At 42.8% G+C, this 19,780-nt stretch overlaps 1 protein-coding gene across 1 annotated transcript in view; it reads right to left on the bottom strand.

Annotated features, from left to right (window-relative positions):
• pdss2 (prenyl (decaprenyl) diphosphate synthase, subunit 2) overlaps positions 1-13,234 on the bottom strand; it is a 221,873-nt gene extending 208,639 nt beyond the window's left edge. The window contains exon 1 of the mRNA XM_041187216.1: positions 13,217-13,234. The gene's annotated coding sequence lies outside the window, so the exon portion shown is untranslated. The remainder of the gene's footprint in view (positions 1-13,216) is intronic.
• Positions 13,235-19,780: the final 6,546 nt, after the last annotated feature.

Raw genomic sequence — 19,780 nt, 5'->3', positions numbered from 1 at the left:
ATCGTATTTTATTCCATCTCGTACTAACAGAGCTACCCACCACCCTTTCCTTCCTACCTGTCCTTTTGACTAGTCACATACCCCTGAATATTTAGTTCCCAGCTTTCATCTCTTTGTCACCATGACTCCGTAGTGGCTATAAAATCATACCCCTTAACACCTATTTTGTTCCGAATACTGCGTGCATTTAAGTAAAAGAGCTATCAATTTTGCCTTTTTACCATTTTTTTCCCCCTTTGACTCTATTTGCTACTGTTTTTTATGTTGTTACAGCCTGTCCCTTCCTGTTGACCTCGATAGAATGATTTTGTGAGTGGGAGAAGAGGGGTGGAGGTATTTTGTTCCAGATTGCCCTGCATACTGTGACATTTTAACTCCACAGCATGTTTTTTTTTCAACATGTTCCCTACCTGGAAGCAAGCCTGAGTGACAGGCTTGGATCCTTGTTCCGGAGGAAGTGGCAGGGCAAGAGCAGGCAGGCACTCCACAGCTAACTTAGTGGGAGCATGGGGGTAAGATGTTGGTGTCCCGATAGTGGATTGAGATGGTCACCCTTCCCTAAGAGGGAGAGGAAAGTGGGGGGACTGACAGGCCGATCTCCAGGTCCTGAGGGTGACATCCAATCCTGGCAGTGAGGGGCTGGGGGTTCCAGAAGCAGGTTGCCCGTCTCTGGAGATGGTCTGATACTAATGGGGTGTGGCTAGTGGGGTAGGGGGCAGGGGGGTCAGATTGCATGGAGGGAATTCTATGCTTGATCCTAGAGGGGTCCCATCACGGCGTGGGAAGATCTTTGAATCCGAGGGGTTGGGGGAGCCTTGGGGAAGCGCTCCTCCTCACAGCACTATAAAGGCACTTACATTTCCATGAAACAATTTTCACCTTCCTTCACCTACTGGGTTTCACAAGGTGAAAGAAACTTGGCCAGTCAGGATTAAACCTGGAAGATGCGTTAAATATAAAGCACGCATAAACGGACAACCCACCTCCACCAGATTCCTTTTCAACCACTGAAATTCCCCCTCCTTCAGTTGAGTATTTTCACATTATATTTTTCCTTGTCCTTTTTATAACCGTTCTGAGCCTAATTGTACTGTTACCAATGTTTACCAACACCATCGCAGTGAAACATGTTCCACTTGCACCACTTCACTTGCCAGAACTAGATTCAACACTGCTTCCTTGTTCGCTAGTAAACATATCGATCGAGAACGCCTTTTCAACACTTTTCAGGAATTCTTTCCCCTTTTTGCCGTTGCACTGTTATTCTCCCAGTCTAGATTAGAATTAAAGTTCCCATCATTACTATTCCAAAAGTTATTTTATCTTTCTGCAATGTGCCTGCAAATATGTTCCTCTGTCTCCTTCCCAGCATTTGGTGACCTACAGTATAAAGCCAGCAGCATTAAGGGACAGTAATAGAGGTAGTGGCAATATTACTGCATTAGTAATCCTAATGCCCAGGCCAATGCTCTGGGGACACAGCTCAAATTTCACCATGGCAGCTGGTAGAATTTAAGTTCCATTAATAAATTTGGAATTTAAAGCTAGCCTTTGTAATGGTGACCATGAAACTACCAGATTGTCTTAAAAACCCTTCTGGTTCAATAATGTCCTTTAGGGAAGGAAATCTGCCTTCCTTACCTGGTCTGGCCTACATGTGCCCCCAGACTCACAGCAATGTGATTGATTTTTAACTACTCTCTTAAATCATCTAGTAAGCCACTCAGATGTACCAAATTGCTACAGAAAAGTTGAAAAGGAATAAAACCCAAGAGACCTGGGAGCCCTCAACATCGACTCTGGGCCCCATGAAGTCTCATGGCATCAGGTCAAACATGAGCAAGGAAACCTCCTGCTGATTTCCAACTTCCCTCAGTTGGTGAAACAGTACTTTTTCTTACACATTTACGGGGTGTGCACATTGCTGGCTAGGCCAGCATTTATTACCCATCCCTAATTGCCATTGAGAAGGTGGCCGTGAGCTGCCTTCTTGAACCATTGCAGTCCATGTGGTGTAGGTATACCCACAGTGCTGTTAGGGAGGGAGTTCCAGGATTTTGACCCAGCAATAGTGAAGGAACGGCGATATATTTCCAAGCCAGGATGGTGTGTGGCTTGGAGGGGAACTCCCAGGCAGTGGTGTTCCCATGTGCCTGCTGCCCTTCTCCTTCTACATGGTAGGGGTCGTGGGTTTGGAAGGTGCTGTCTAAGGAAGCTTGGTGAGTTCCTGCTGTGCACCTTGTAGATGATACACACTGCTGCCACTGTGCATCAGTGGTGGAGGGAGTGAATGTTTGTGGATGGGGTGCCAATCAATCGGACTGCTTTGGCCTGGATGGTGTTGAGCTTCTTCATTGTTGTTGGAGTTGCACCCATCCAGACAAGTACTCCATCACACTCAAGACTTGTCCCTTATAGATGGTGGACAGGTTCTGGGGAGTCAGGAGGTGAGTTACTTGCCGCAGGACTCCTAGCCTCTGATCTGCTCTTGTAGCCACAGTATTTATATGGCTAGTCCAGTTCAGTTTCTGGTCTTTGGTAACACCCAGGATGTTGGTAGTGGGGAATTCAGCAATATAATGCCATTGAATTTCAAGGGTGACCAGCACACAGATCTTGTGGAGATGAATTCCATCTTCACAATGACGATACCATCTACAGTGTTGTGTGGCACTACCACTGTGCTAAATGGGATAGCTTCAGAACAGGTCTATCATCTGTTACATCCACTGCTGTGAGCCATCAGCAGCAGCAGAATTGTACTCAACCATAATCCGTAACTTCATGGCCTCACATATCCCTCATTCTACCATTACAAACAAGTCAGAAAATCAACATTAGTTCAATGAAGAATGCAAGGAGGGCATGCTAAGAGTAGCACCAGGCATACCTAAAAATGAGGTCAACCTGATGAAGCTTCAGCTTAAGACTAAATGCGTGCCAAACAGCGGACACAGCAAGTGATAGACAGAACTAAGCAATTCCACAACCAACGGATCAGACCTAAGTTCTGCAGTCCTGCCATAGTTGTGAATGATGGTGGACAATTAAACAACAAACCTGAGGAGGAGGCTCCACAAATATCCCCATCCTCAATGATTGGTGAGCCCAGCACATCAGTGCAAAAGGCAAGGCTGAATCATTTGAAACAACTTTGAGCCAGAAGTGCTGAGCGGATGATCCATCTCGGCTTCCTCCTGAGGTCCCCAGCATCACAGATCCTGGCTTTCGGTTAGTTTGATTCACTCTACATGATATTAAGAAATAGCTGGAGGCGCTGGATGCAGAAAAGGCTACGGTCCCTGACAACACCCTGGCAGAAGAACTTGTGCTTCAGAACCCCTAATCACGCCCCACATGAAGTGTCCTGGAGTTCCCACATGGCTGTTCCACCATTTTCTCTAATGTATGCTGACCAACCTGCTTAGCTCTACACTTCAAATTTTTTAAAATTTGGGATGAGCACTATCGTGAAACCCAGGTCCAAAGGCAGCAAAAACAGAAATTAAATTGAGCACGTCAAATCTGACAGATTTATATTCAGAAAAACAACACAAGTTGAAGGGTAGCAGAAAGGAAATTAAATGCAGTTGGGATTTTTCAGTACAGGAATCAGGTTTGATTAAGTTCAAATGTACGGAGCAGGTTCAAAACAAATGTACGAAAGAAGCTTGGCCAGCTCCTTCATCCCTTTATCCAAATTACTTTGACCACACGATGAAGGCTGTCCTGCCCTGGTGCAGGTTCCTGCCTCAAAAACCCAACCAAGCTTTAACAGAATTGTTCAGTGTTACGATGATTAAAAACTTCAAATCTAGTCAAACTAGGCAATTGTGTTATAAACTAAAATTGTGTACCTTTAGAAATGATCGAAATGTACATTTCTGAGCAACATGACATTTTCTTCTATTGCAAAGTATACAGGCAAATGTTTCAAATCTTCGTCTCTCTTTTTCCATCATTCTTAATCTCAGTTTCTATCAGGATCTGTTAACATTCCATCCTTTTGCCAATAAACCATTACCATTTCTCTTCAGGCAGATTTTGATTTTTCGCAACTGCAATCTACATTACAAATCTAAGAATATTTAAAATTAATTTCAGAAATAATACTAACAATGTGTTTTGTTTTCAATTTTCTTTTGACATTAATTCAACCTTCCAATCACTTTCTGAAACTTCATCACACCCTAGGAGACATAAATTGTGAATGCATTCAAAAGCTGAGCAAGTCAAATCAAGGCAATAGGCTCAAAAGCCAAAGCTTTGATGGCAAAAAAAAAACAGTGGGCCCTTTATTCAGTCTGTCAAAATCAGTTTTTTTTGCAGTCACAGCGACATTGCTGACAACAGAGGATTGTCAAAGTATAGGTCATCCTGTCAAAAAATATTAACAGATATATACAAAAAAAGGTCCTGGAACTGGAGGACACTGTAGAACAGCCACTAATATCCATAAAAAGATTGCACAAGTTAAATCTGGCAACACATCAGAGTAACAAAGTGTAATCCATCAACACACATAGTATACACTAAAAGAGGCCATTTAATTGATGCTTCATATTGGGGACCAGTCTGGAGACAGCCAAAGCTGTGGAAAAAAAAAATCTGGGTTGATTGTACGTCATGCCCAACAGAAGTGACTTTTATCCAGGTCAAATGGTGTTTTACAAGTAACCTACTTCAGGATAGCAGCTGAAGAGGATATAATATAAGAACATAAGAAATAGGAGCAGGAGTAGGCCATTTGGCCCCTCAAGCCTGCCCTGTCATTCAATAAGATCATGGCTGATCTGCCCCAGGCCTCAATTCCTCTTTTGTGCTAGCTCTCAGAGCACTAAACTCCCCAATATTTCAAAGATCTGTCTACCTTCTCTTTTAATACTTTCAGTGATCTAGCCTTCACAACTCTCTGGAGAAGAGAATTCCAGATATTCACTACCCTCCAAGAGAAGAAATTACTTCATATCTCAGTTTTAAATTAGTATCCCCTTATTCTGTAACTTTGTCCCCCAGTTTGAGATTCCCCCAATAGTGGAAACATTTTCTCAATGTCTACTTTGCCAAGGCCCCTCAGAATCTTGTACATTTCAATAAGATCACCCCTCATTCTTCTAATGAATAAAGGCCTAACCTGTTTAGCCATTCTTGATAAGTCAACCCCCTCATCCCAGGAACCAGCCTAGTGAATCTGTTTTGAACTGCCTCCAATGCCAGTATACCCTTTCCTAAATACGGGGACCAAAACTGCACACAGTAACCCAGGTGCAGTCTCACCAACACCCTGAACCATTGTAACAAGACTTCCCTATTTTTAAACTTCAACCCCCTAGCAATACAGACCAAAATTCAATTTGCCTTCTTAATTACTTGCTGTACCTGCATGCTAATTTTTTGTGTTTCGTGCTCAAGAACACCCAGATCCCTCTGTGCTGCACTTTTTTGGAGTCTCTCTCCATTTATATAATAGTCTTGATTCTTCCTACCAAAGTGCATGACCTCACACTTTGTTACATTAAACTCCATCTGCCAAGTTTTTGCCCATTCACTCAACCTATCTATATCCCCTTGCAGATTCCTTATGTCCTCATCACAACATGTCCTCCCACCTATTTTTGTATCATCAGCAAATTTGGATACATTACACTCTGCCCCCTCCTCCAAGTCATTAATAATGATAGTAAATAATTGAGGCCCTAGGACTGATCCTTGTGGTACTCCACTAGTTACATCTTTCCAACCTGAAAAAGACCCATTAATCCTGACTTTCTTCTGTGTGTTAACCAATCCTCAATCCTTGCTGATACACTACCCCCAATACTGTGAGCTCCTATCTTGTGCAATAACCATTTATGTGGCACCTTATTGAATGCCTTCTGGAAATCCAAATACACTACATCTACCAGTTCCTCTTTATCAACTCTGCTTGTTATATCCCAACAAATTTGTCAAACATGATTTCCCTTTCTTGAGACCATGTTGACTGTTTGATTGCGTTAAGCTTTTCTAAATGTCCTGCTATTTCTTTCTTAATAACGGACTCTAGCATTTTCCCAACCACAGATATTAGGCTGCCTGGCCTATAGTTTCCTGCTTTTTGTCTCCCTCCCTCTTGAATATTAATGGTTTTCCAGTCCGCTGTGACCCTCCCTAAATCCAGCATGTTCTGGAATATTTCGCAATGCTTCCACTATCTCTGCAGCCACTTCCTTTAAAACCCTTGGTTGCAGGACATCAGGTCCTGGTGACTTGTCTGCTTTTAATCCCATTAGTTTGTCAAATACTTTGTCCCTCATGATAGAGACTGTTACAAGATCTTTCCTCCCATTAGCTCCTTGCTTACCTGGTATCTTTGTGATGTTTATAGTGTCCTCCACCGTGAAGACTGATGCAAAATATTGGTTTAAATTATCTGCCATTTCCCTGTTCCCCGTTATCAATTCTCCAGTCGCATCCTCCAAGGGTTCCACGCTCACTTTAGCCATTCCCTTTTATATAACTGTTGAAGCTCTTGCTGTTTGTTTTTATATTTCTTGCCAGTTTACTTTCATAACCAATTTTCTCCTTCTTTATTAGCTTTTTAGTCATTGGCTGCTGGTTCCTAAAAAATTCCCAACCCTCTGGCCTGCTAGATTTCGCAGCTTTGTATGCCTTAGTTTTTGACTGGATATTCTCCTTGACCGCCTTTGTTAACCACGGGTGGTTCATCCTTCTCATCGATTCCTTCTTTTTGATCAAGATAAATTTTTGCTGAGCGTCATGAAATATCTGCTTAAATGTCTGCCATTGCTCATCCACTGACCTTCCCCTTAGCCTGCTTTCCCTACCCGCTTTAGACAACTCTTTCTTCATACCTCTGTAATTGCCTTTATTTAAGTTGAGGACACTGGTTTCAGACCCGATTTGCTTGCCCTCAAACTGAATTTGAAATTCTACCATGTTGTGATCGCTACCCCCTAGAGGATCCTTAACTACGATATCTCTTATTAATCCCACCTCTTTACACATTGCTAGATCTAAAATAGCCTGTTCCTGGGTGGGTTTTGAAATGTATTACTTGAAGGAACAATCCCTGATGCACTCTATAAGTTTGTCGTCCATGTTACCCCTGCCAATCTGATTTGTCCAGTCAATATGCAGTTTAAATCACCCATGACAATTGTAGCTCTCTTCTTACACACCTCTGTTATTTCCCGATTTATACTTTGTCCTACAGTGAGGCAACTCTTCGGGGGCCTGTAGACGACTCCCACCCAAACTGATTCCACATCACAATCTGTTGCACCTTTATTTCTCCTCACTACCACACTGATGCCTTCATTTATTCACAAAGCTACCCCACCTCCTTTTCCTTTTTGCCTATTTTTCTGGAATGTCAAATACCCTTGAATATTGGGTTCCCAGTCTTGGTCACCCTGCAACCACATTTCTGAAATAGGTATCAAGTCATATTCATTTATTTCTATTTGTGCCGTCAACTCATTTATCTTGTTACAAATGCTGCAGGCATTCAGATAAAGAGCCTTAAGCTTTGACTTTTTACCATTATTGCTCATTCTGGTTCTAATTTCTGCTACACTCTTCTGCTTAAATTTTCTGCCCCTTCCTGTCACATTTTGACTATCGTTCACCTCTTCACTACCTGCACATCTGCTCTCTCGTTTCCCTTTGAATTTTTAAACTTCCCTTCAATTGAACCTTCTGCCTAACAAGAAACCCAAATGTCAACCTTCAGGAGTCAGAAAATAACCTATAAAATCAACAATATTTCCCAGGAGAGGAGGTGAAAATTGCATTTTATATACATTTAAAGAGAAATATGGGGAAAAGATGGGGAGGTCTTGTGGCGCAGTGGGTAGCATCCCTATGTCTGAGCCAGAAGCTCCAGATTCAAGTCCCACTTCAGGACTTGATGGCCACAGAAGGTGTGTTCACAATATGGCCAAACAGGTTGATTAACAGCCTGCTGCAGGCGGTAAAGAGTTTCCTCATTAGCCGTACTGCAGAAGGCAATGGCAAATCAGTGCAATACTTTACCAATTCATTATCATGGAACAATCCAATGGAAGTTCATGGTTGCCAACACCCTGTTAGGGAGGAGGAGGAGAATGGAGGGAGAGCTTTAAACAAGGAATAAGCTCTCTTCTTCCATTTTTTTAAAGGCCTAATATTCCATCAGTTTGATTTGAAGCCAAAGCTGACTGGTGAGATGAGAACGTTGTATCTCCCTATATCATACAGCCTATTTATTATCCATTCGATGCCTATCATCATCATCATCATCATCATATGTGCTCTTCCTGAAGGCTCATTGTCTGCTGATGCTTCATCTTGAACCGTTTTCTTGGTAGTTTTTTGCCAGTTGTGGTTTGCCATTCCCGCCCATTCTCATGGTCAGGGCGAGGAGGCAGGTCCCAAGTCTACTTCAGGCAGAACGCGAATCAGACCCACGCTGTTTGCATGATTCTGAGCAATATGCTAGCCATTAAGCCAACTGAGCTAACTGGCCTCTAGCTATTCAAACAAAATAAATATTATTTGTTCTGCAGCCAATGATTCAGGATACATTATGCTCGCTCTCCTCAAAGCAAATGGAGCAGCTCCTTTGAATTTGGAAGTTGATAAACTTACTTTGGAAAATATGCCAGTTTTGCTACCTTTTCTTCAGCAGGTTTTGCTACCAGGTACCTTTAGAGGTTAGTGTCTTCATTATCTCCTTCATATGTACATTTAAAATGGTCCTTGCAATTTGTTTTAATGGTTTGAGAAAATCGTGTTGTAAGTAAAACACAAGTTAGAATCTAGTAAAATAAAAGCCTATGTTCTAGGCTTTATAAGGAGTATGATAAGCTTTAAGCCTCTGTGCTACAACCCGAATGAATGGCCTGACTCCATGGTTTGACTCCTATATATTTCTATATTTCAATGTATGTTATGATTTAATAGTTATCAATCTCTTGCATATTCAAGAGGAAGTATTATGAGACTCTGATGGTGTCATTTCAGACGTCAATAAGTTTCATTCTAATTGTAACAGGCAAACTATTACTTACTTCCTGTCCAGTGTGTTAACGTGTTAAAAGCACTGAAGATTCTCAAAGCTCATTCCGACTGACAATAGGAAGCCAGTTTGTGAGGCAGAGGGAAATGAAATTCTCAAGAGATTCGCCACAAGATGGGAAACTCCGCTTATACACAGACACTTCCTACTTCACCCTCACACTCACCAGAGCCCCAACCCAGCCCCACTCTGCTTTTCCAGGACTTTCCAGTTCTCATTCCAAGATTCAAGTGACACCAACTATGTAATAGCATGAATTTTAAAAGCACATTTCAGGTAGTAAAATGTCCTAAAGTGCTCCACCTGGGAGTCAGTCAATGGTCAGGGACAGGATGGTGTGACTGCTGGCCAGACAGGTAAGGGGCCCAACATGTAGTGACGGACAAGCCTCAGCCTCTGACTTTGTCTAACGGGTACGAGTTGCTTACTACATGTATGGATGAGGAGAAGGGTTGCAAGGTGGATGAGCGGACTGGCCATGTCACCATGGCGAAGAATGCCATTCAAGTGGGGGGAGCGAAGAGGAATGTGGTAGTGATAGGAGACAGTATATTCAGGGGGATAGATACTTATCTCTGCTTGTGCGGCAGGGAGCTCTGAAGGTTGTGTTGCCTGTCTAGTGCCCGGGTTAAGGACATCTCCTCACGGCTGGAGAGGAAGGGGCGGATCCAGTTTTTGTGATTCATGTGGGAACCAATGACATAGGCAGAACCTGGAATGATGTTCTGCTAAGAGAATTTGGGGAGTTAGGATCCAATTTAAAAATCAGAACATCAAAGATAATCATCTCTGGTTTGTTACCTGAGCCTTTTGGCATAGGGTCAAGCAGATTTGAGAATTAAATGCATGGTTCAAAGAGTGATGGGGAAAAAAGGGCACTGATTTAAGGGGCACTGGCATCAGTATGGGGAGGAAAGTGAGCTATTCCATTGGGATGGGCTCCATTTGAACTGGGCTGGGACCAGTTTCCTGGCAAATCGTATAACTAGGACTGTGGAAAGGGCTCTAAACTAACAGGGGATGGGGGGGATGGGCAGTGGGCGGGGAATGGTGTGGTGCGAGGTGTGGGGAAGGATTCAGGTGAAGGGAGATTTAGATATCAAAGTGAAAGGTTGAGGGATAAGAACCTTATAGCAATGTGTGTAAAGACAAGCAGATTGGAACAGGTAGGGTCAGACAGTTTAACAAAACTATACATCGACGAATCAGGTCATTGCAGGGTATAGAATAAACAAATTAAATTGAACGTTCTTTATTTGAATGCACAAAGCATCTGCAATAAGATCGATGAACTTGTGGCACAAATAAAAATAAATGATTTAGATCTAATCACCATTACAGAGACATAGGCCAGGATTTGCCGGTCAGCGAGCAGGGGGTGGGGCCTGCTCACCAACACGTAAAATGACACGAGATGACGTCGGGTGGAACTCCCAATGTCACCCCGCCCCGTTTAAATTTTCAGGTAGGTGGGGGCTCAGCAGAATCAACTGTGCACCCGCTGACCTGTCAATGGCCAATTGAGGCCATTGACAGAGTCATTAAACTAATTAATGGACCTGCCTGTCCAACCTTAAGGTTGTCACGCAGGCCAGGAGCCCTGGTGGGCATCAGAAAAAGCAGGAAACCTCATCCACGGGCAGGATGAGGTTTCATGTAGATTTTTAAAAATGTTATTAAAGTGTATGTAAAAGTTATGGACATATCCCAAATCATGTGTCAGTGTCACATGAAGGGACAAGTCAGGGAATTTTTTTTTTCTATTTTTCAGATTCTTTATTGTAGAGCCGATCTCCCTGAGGCAGCACTTTGCCTCAGGGAGATGAATGCACTCTTTTGTGTGCACGCATGAAAGAGCGCACTCTCAGCTCAGGGAATCCTTCCCCGCCTGCACAGGGAGCGCATAGCGGGGGAAAATTCTGCCCACATTACAAGGTGATCAAGGCTGGTAAATAAATATTCCAGGGTAAACAATATTCCCGAAAGATACAAAATGGCAAAGGAGGGTTAACCCTAATATCAAAGGATGACGTAAGGACATTCATAAGAAAGGATCTAGCCTCAGAAGATCATGAAGTAGAGTCAGTATGGGTGGAAATTAGAAGTAACAAGTGTCAGAAAACACTGGTAGGGGTCGTTTATATGCACCCTAACAGTAGTTATACCATCTGTAGAGCACTAAATAAGAAATTATTGGAGCTTATAACAGAAGAAATATAATAATTGTGGGGGACTTTAATCTTCATATAAACTGAGACAATCACATTGGCAAGAGTAGTCTAGAAGATGAATTTGTACAATCTTTTTGTGACAGTTTTGTGAACCAAACCTTGTGGAGCTGACGAGGGATAAAATTATATTAGATCTGGTATTGCGTCATGAAGCAGAGTTGATTAGTAATGTCACAGTAAAAACTCCACTGGGAAATAGTAATCATAATGTCATTAAATTCCATGTTAAGTTTGCAAGTGACATAGGTCAATCGCAAACAAGAATCTTAAACTTAAACAAAGCCAATTACATAGGTATGAGTGGAGAACTGGCGAAGGTTAATTGGATAAATAAACTAAAAGATAGGAAGGTAAATGAACAGTAGGAAACATTTAAAGAAACAATTCAAATACATTCTATTAAAAAATAAAAACTCAGCAAGAAAAACCCATCTGTGGCTCACTCAGGAAGTTAAAGATAGTATTAGAGTAAAAGAATAGCTGCAGAGATAGTGGATGTGCTGGCAATGATTTTGCAAAATTCATTAGATTCTGGAGTGATCCATTAGGTTGGAAGTTTGAAAATGTTACAGCACTTTTCAAGAAAGTGGGGAGAGACAAAACAGTGAACTACAGATCGGTTAGCCTAACTTCAGTTGTTGGGAAAATGCAAGAATCTATTCTTAAGGAATTCTTCACAACGCACTTAGAAAAGCATAACATGATTAGAACAAGTCATCATGGCTTCACTAAAGGGAAATCCTTTTTGACATGTTTATTAGAGTTTTTTGAGGAAGTAAATTGTAGGGTAGATAAAAGGGAACTAGTAGATGTAGTATACCTGAAATTCCAAAGGCATTCAGAAACATTAATAGGCAAGGTCAGAGCTCTTGGAGTTGGGGGTAATATTTTAACATGGATAGAGGATTGGTTAACAGCTAGAAAGCAGAGAGTGGGCGTAAACAGGGCTTTCTTAAGTTGGTGGACAGTGAATAGTGGATTGTCACAAGGATCAGTCCTGCGGCCTCAGCTATTTACAATCTATATTAATTACTTGGATGAAGAGACAGAGAGTAATGTATCTAAGTTTGCTGATGATAGCAATCTCAGTGGGAAGGTAAGATATGGGGAGGACACAGAAAGGCTGCAAATGGAAATGGACCAGTTAAGTGAGTGGACAGGTGGCAGATGGAGTATGATACAGGGAAAGATGAAATTATTCACTTTGGTCATAAGAATAAAACAGCAGAATATTTTTTAAAAGCTGAGAAACTTATAAGTGTTAATATTCAAAGATACTTGGGTGTGCTCGGACAAGGAACGCAGGAAGTTAGCACGCAGGTGCAACAAGCAATTAGGAAGGCAAATGACATGTTGGCCTTTATTACAAGGGGGTTGGAGTACATGAATAAAGAAGTTTTGCTACAGCTGTACAGAGTTTAAGTGAGACCACATCTGGAATACAGTGTGCAGTTTTGGGGCTGCATTTTATATGCCCCCGCTAGATGTGTTTCCGGCAGGGGGAATGCAAAATAGAGTGGGTGCCCACGCTCAAGCTCACCCCCAAGTTCATCCCCATAATACAGGGGGTGAGCTGGCGCAGAAATCAATAGCGTGCCCTCCATATTTAATTAGGTAACCAAGGGTCAATTAGGCTTGTTACCAAGCCAATTGACTCTGTTAATAGGCTGCCCACAGCTTAAAACATTTGAGGTGGGCAGTCGGGCAGGAGCGGGCAGCCCAATTTTATAACTACATTCATCAAAGGGCAGGAAGGACGGGGGTTTCTATCTTCGGGGGCTGCCATTTGTGGATTCAGGGTGCAGCCTACCTATAATGGAATCCCCCCTTTCTTCCTAAACCCCCACAGCCTTAAACCCAACCCACCACACCCCCTCCCTGACCTGCCGAAACCCTCCCTGCCCAAGACCCCAGCCTTACTCACTTCAGGGATCCATGGGCCTTCCTCCTCCTCTTATTGTAGTCCCGGCAGTGGCCACTAACACACTCTTGACACTCTCGGGACTGATGGAGTCGCTGGGCAATCGGATTGGCTGGCAGCTCCAGAGGGCGGGGCTTCCCCCCCAGTGAGGGTTGGAAGTCCCACACTGGCCCTGTAAGCCTGCCTGCAGTTCTTTAAGGCTGCAGGGTGGTGTAGAGCAGGTCGGTTCCATGCCCTCTTAGCTTCCGGCTATGGGGGTAGCAAGCCATCCACACACCCACCCCACCCCCCCCCATATTTTTCAGTCCTTGGTCTTCACATTTAGGAAAGTATATATTTGCACTGGAGTCAGTACAGCGAAGGTTCTCTAAATTGGCCCCTGGGATGAGTGGATTGTCCTATGATGAGAGGCTAAATAAATTGGGCCTATATTCTCTAGAGTTTAGAAGAATGAGAGGCAATCTCATTAAAACCTACAAAATATTGAATGGTCTCACAGGAAAGACACTTAGAGATTTTTCTACTTGTCAGGGAATCTAAAACACAGGAGCACAGTCTCAGGATAAGGGGCAGATCATTTCGGACTGAGATGAGGAGAAATTTTACTTCAGTGAAAGGGCTGTGAACCTCTGGAATTCTCCACCTTAGTGCTGTGGATGCTTCATCATTGAATACATTTAAGGCTGAGATGGGCAGATTTTTGGTCTCAGGGAATTAAAGGATATGGGGACCGGGCAGGAAAATGGAGTCGAAGCCCAAGATCAGCCATGATTGCGTGGAATGACAGAGCAGGCTCCACGGGCCATATGGTCTACTCCTGCTCCAATTTCTTGCGTTCCTATGATGTCAGTCAGCCACCTAATGTTAATACAGTCATTTCTCAGCTGTTGGTGACCTGACTGTATTAAAAGTCAGTTCTGTGGCACTCCTCGTGGAGTGGGTAAATCTAAATGTAAATACATTGAATATAAAGTACTCATGCCTAGGCTAAGTACTTTGACATGTGAGGAAGGGAATTCCCTTAACTGACATCTAGTGGCCTTTTCTCACACAGAACACAAATTACTGTAGCTACACGTCCTTGAAAGGTGATACTTTAAAGAACAAAAGGGTTGAAATTTCTCTCATTTTGTACTCCTGCCAATTTCTTTGGTATAATTATCAACAAGAGGAGTTTTATCCCCTCGGTTTCTTAAGAATTAAAACAATACATGTCATACGATGAAATGCACAGGCTAGAAATTACAGTTGATGATATACGACATGAAAGTAAAATAATTGGGTTAACACCTCTACGAAAATAACAGAGCAAAGCATTTAATATGAGTTTGTTAAATGTTCATACGATAACATTGTCAACAGTCACTTCCAGTGCTTAAAGTTCAAAATACTTAACCTGCTCACCTTTTTCTCTGAGGCTGCTTTAGAAGGGGTATGGGATCTTGTGTGAGACTTAAAAATGTATTAAAACTAAACAGATGATCTAGCCATTTGTCTCAATGAAGTAGTCCCCATGGTCCCTCAGGATACCCCTGCCAAAGCAACCCCCTCCTGTGCCAATTGCAATCCTTGTTGATCCACCTCACTTACCTTGTTGCAGCTTGTTTCTGTGGATCCCCCATAGCAATTTGACCCCATCACCCAACACCCAACCCCCACAACTCTGCATTCCCATCCGCCATCATTGGCATAAAAATCTCCCGGACTTCACACTCTGGGGCTTGGGGTGGTTGGAAAAGGGCTATAGGAGAGTTGGGAGGAAGGGGATTGGAGGAGGAGTTTAGGGAGGGAGTTGGGAGGAGGGGGTTGTGGGTGAGTTTTGGAGAGTTGACGATATTGTGGATCACTGTCTGCTTTAATTGGTCCCCAATTCCCACCCAGAGTTAAAGTTGACCCTCTAGTTTCACAGGTGGAATGTACTTTGAGGCACGATATAAGAGGGCAACCAGTATATTTGGGAACTATACCTAGGAAGAATTAGGACCTCCAGCAGAAAAGAGGGGAAGGAAAACCATTTTGAAAAAAATACATATGAACTTTTGAAATAGGAGCAGGAGTAGGCCACTCGGCCCTTCGAGCCTGCTCCGCCATTCAACAGGATCATGGCTGATCTGATTGTAACCTCGACCCCACATTCCCACCTACCTCCAATGATCTTCCACCTCTTTGCTTATGAAGAATTGATCGATCTTTGCCTTAAAAATATTCAGAGTCTGCTTCTACCATCTTTTGAAGAAGAGTTCCAAAGACTCCCTACCCACTGAGAGGAAAAAATTTCTCCTCATCTCTGTCTTAAATGTGTCTTAAATAGTAACCCTTAGTTCTAGATTCTCTCACAAGAGGAAACATCCTCTCCACATCCACACTGTCAAGACCCCTCAGGATCTTATATGTTTCAATCAAGTCGCCTCTTACTCTTCTGCACTGGAGTGCTGCATTGGGCTGCAGTAGAATGCTTAAGTTGGAGTTTGGGACTGAGGGAGTTTGGTGAGGAGGGAACAAGGTGATCCTTTGAGTACCATGAGTACGGATGGGTAAGTATTTACTGCTTTTATTGCTTATAGTTTTTAAGGTCTTATTTTGTGGTTCATTGTTTGTAAGGGCTATATTCTGTAACAACAAGGAGCAGGGAAGAAGGGCCCTAGAGTAATTGATATTATTTGATATTAAGCATCTTCCAAAAGGGTTAATTTAATTTAAAGGGGTAAGTCATGGCAGGAGAGCTCAAAGCCATGGTGTGCTCCTCCTGCTCTATTGTGGGAAGCCGGGAACATTTCCTGTGCCCTGGACCAGCATGTGTGCAGGAAGTGTCTCCTGGTGCAGCTCCTGGAAGCCCAGGTTTTGGAGTTGGAGCAGCAGCTGGGGACATTGTGGAGCATCCGTGAGACAGAGATTATCGTGGATAGCACATATAGAGAGATGGTCACACTGCAGGCTAAAAGTCCACAGGCAGGAAGGGAATAGGCGACCACTAGGCAAAGCAAGAGGACTAGGCAGGCAGTGCAGGAATGTCCTATGGCTATTTCTCTACAAAACAGTTATACCGCTTTGGATACTGTTGAGGGGAATGATCTTTCAGGGGAAAGCAGCAACAGCCAAATTCATTCCACCACAGTTGGCTCTGCTGCATAGGGGAGGTGTAAAAAGTGTGGGAATGCAATAGTTATAGGGGATTCAATTGTAGGGGAAATAGACAGGTGTTTCTGTGGCCGCAAACAAGACTCCATTATGGTTTGTTGCCTCTCTGGTGCTAGGGTCAAGGATACAGGACATTCTGAAGGGGGAGGGTGAACAGCCAGTGGTCATGGTACATATTAGTACAAACGACACAGGTAAAAAAATGGGATTAGGTCCTAAAAGCAGAATATAGGGAGTTAGAAAGTAAGTTGAAAAGTAGGACCTCAAAGGTAATGATCTCAGGATTATTACCAGTATCACATGCTAGTCGAGCAGGATATATTGGATGAATACGTGGCTGAAGAGATGGTGTGAGGGGGAGGGTTTTAGATTCCTGGGACATGGGACCAGTACAAACTGGATGGGTTACACGTGTGCAGGACAGGGACTGATGTCCTAGGGGGAATATTTGCTAGAGTGGTTGAGGAGGGTTTAAACAAAAATGGTAGGGGGATGGGAATCTATGCAAGGAGTCAAAGGAAGGGGAATCAAGGACACAACAAAAGACAGAATGGGGAATAAGAAAAGTGATAGGCAGAGAAATCAGGGGCAAGAATCAAATAAGGCCTCAGTGAAAAATAGTGGGAACAGGACACGTAATGTTAAAAAGACAAGTCTTAAGGCCTTGTGCCTTAACACGAGGAACATTTGCAATAAAGTGGATGAATTAACCGCGCAAATAGACGTAAACAGGTCGGGATTTAGTCGGGATTACGGAGACATGGCTGCAGGGTGACCAGGGATGGGAGCTGAACATCTAGGGGTATTCAGTATTTAGGAAGGACAGACAAAAAGGAAAAGGCGGTGGAGTTGCATTGCTGGCTAAAGAGAAACTAACATAATAGTGAGGAAAGATATTAGCTCCAACAATGAGGAATCTACATGGGTAGAGCTGAGAAACACTAAGGGGCAAAAAACATTAGTGGGGGTTGTATATAGACCCCCAAACTGTAGTGGTGAAGTTGGGAATGGCATTAAACAGGAAATTAGAGCCACACAGAACATTTATAATTACATGTGACTTTAATCTGCATATAGAAAAAAAAATTCAGTGTGATTTGGACAAGCTGAGTGAATGGGCAAATGCACGGCAGATGCAGTATAATGTGGATAATTGTGAGGTTATCAACTTTGGTAGCAAAAACAGGAAGGGAGATTATTATCTGAATAGCTATAAATTGAGAGAGGGGAATGTGCAACGAGACCTGGGTGTCCTCGTACACCAGCTGCTGAAGGTAAGCATGCAGGTGCAGCAGGTGGTAAAGAAGACACATGGCATGTTGGCATTCACAGGGAGAGGATTCGAGTACAGGAGCAGGGATGTCTTGCTGCACTTATACAGGGCCTTGGTGAGACCTGGAATATTGTGTGCAGTTTTGGTCTCCTTATCTGAGGAGGGATGTTCTTGCTATAGAGGGAGTGCAGCAAAGTTCTACCAGACTGATTCCTGGGATGGCGGGACTGACATATGAGGAGAGATTGAGTCAGTTAGGATTATATTCACTGGAGTTCAGAAGAATGAGGGGGGATCTCATAGAAATCTATAAAATTCTAACAGAACTCGACAGGGTAGGTGCAGGAAGGATGTTCCCGATGGTGGGGGACACCCAAACCAGGGGTCACAGTCTGAGGATACGGGGTAGACCATTTAGGACTGAGATGAGGAGAAATTTCTTTACCCAGAGAGTGGTGAGTCTGTGGAATTCATTACCATAAAAAGTAATTGAGGCCAAAACATTGTATGTTTTTGAGCAGGCTCGAAGGGCAGAATGGCCTACTTCTGCTCCTATTTTCTATGTTTCTAAACTCCAGTGTATACAAGCCTAGCCCGTCCAACCAAAATCTAACTGATTTCAAGCTAAATCGATGAGGGGTAAAAAAGGGAAGACAAACTGAGGCAAAACATTTCTGTCCTCAGAGAAGCAACAGTAGAAACCCAAAGCAGGAAGTCCTCCTTGTCTGTTTGCCCAGGAGTCAGTGGACCTATTAAAGTAGAGGGGAAGAAAACTATTTAAAAAGAAAAGGCATTTTATCTTCAAAAATTAAGCAATTTAAAAAATAAATAATTATAATGATGGAAGCACAAATTGTGAATAATGGTTTTAAAGCAGGTCTTAATGAACAAGAATTCACAAGCTTATCATGGTTCCTAACACACAAGGGAGCATTATGACACAAGATGAAGTAGAGTGCTGAAACTGACTACGGCTGTGCAAGAACCTAGTTAAACACATACAAATTTAGTTCACAAGTACAAGCTGCTGATGAATATAGATGCTTTTTCTTCATTAAATATTTCAATTTATATTTTCAATTACTGCCTCAGATTCTCTTGATGTCACAGCATGAGTTGGTGAAGAACATTGGGGGAGGGTTTGAGGCTGGTTTCTGAGGTTTTCAGTTAATTATAATCTAACTTTGGTTAACCAATTTTCGTTGGTTTGGAAACGTGTAAAGAATAAATTTGATCAAATTATTAACTAATAGACATAAATCATGCCAAAGAATTTAGTGTATATTTTCCTTTGAGAGATCTTGTGATACAGTGATGGTGGTGAAGTGGTAATATCTCTGGTCTAGTAAGCCAGAGGCCCAGGCTAATGCCCTAGGGACATGGATTCAAATCCCATCCTGGCAGTTCATGGAGTTTGTTATATGTTCAGTAGGTCTCACAAAAAGGTTCTGAGTCTTGTATGGTTGAACATTAAGCGTTTATTGATAACATGTAGCTATGTACATATATACAAGGAAAAGCCCAAGCTAACTCCATGCTTGCTGCTGCACAGATCTCTGTCCAGTCCACAACTGACCCAAGTCTCAGGTCATGTGTCCCTTTGCATCACACCATGGGTGGCACTGATTCCCAGTACCACATTAACCATTGCTTTGCCAGATACCCTTATATGACACCTCCCCCAAGTCTTTAAACCGACCTATTTACATTACAACCGTGCTACCCCTTCTCCCAACTCAAGTCTCTGACTTTATAAACTCAGATGGTCTGGAGACTTGACAATTCCTCCAGATCTCATTCTGGTCACTTTCAGAAGAGTGGTAGGCTTAGTTGATTTGGGCAAACTTTGTTGAGTTGGAGTTTGAGTTGCAGCCTTTGTTTCTGGCACTTGTTTGTTTTCATCTGATATGCTTTTTCCAGTCCCTCGAGTTGAATGTCTCTTTGTCAACTCCCAATCTGCTCTGCACAGGGACCACCTGCTTGCTCCATTCTTTCTGGGGAGAGTATTCGTTCCGTTCATTTATGGTACCGCCACAGTTTTTCTTTTTCCATGTTGTTTGCCATGATCTTTGTGAGAGTTGATGTTGTCTGTCTCTGTTGTTTGGATGTTCCTCATCAATGGGCTCACTTTGCATTTTGGCTTTTTTCACGACACT

Source organism: Carcharodon carcharias, chromosome 5 (genome assembly GCF_017639515.1).
Source record: "Carcharodon carcharias isolate sCarCar2 chromosome 5, sCarCar2.pri, whole genome shotgun sequence".
NCBI classification, from domain to species: domain Eukaryota; kingdom Metazoa; phylum Chordata; class Chondrichthyes; order Lamniformes; family Lamnidae; genus Carcharodon; species Carcharodon carcharias.
This window is presented reverse-complemented; position numbering and strand designations above follow the sequence as displayed.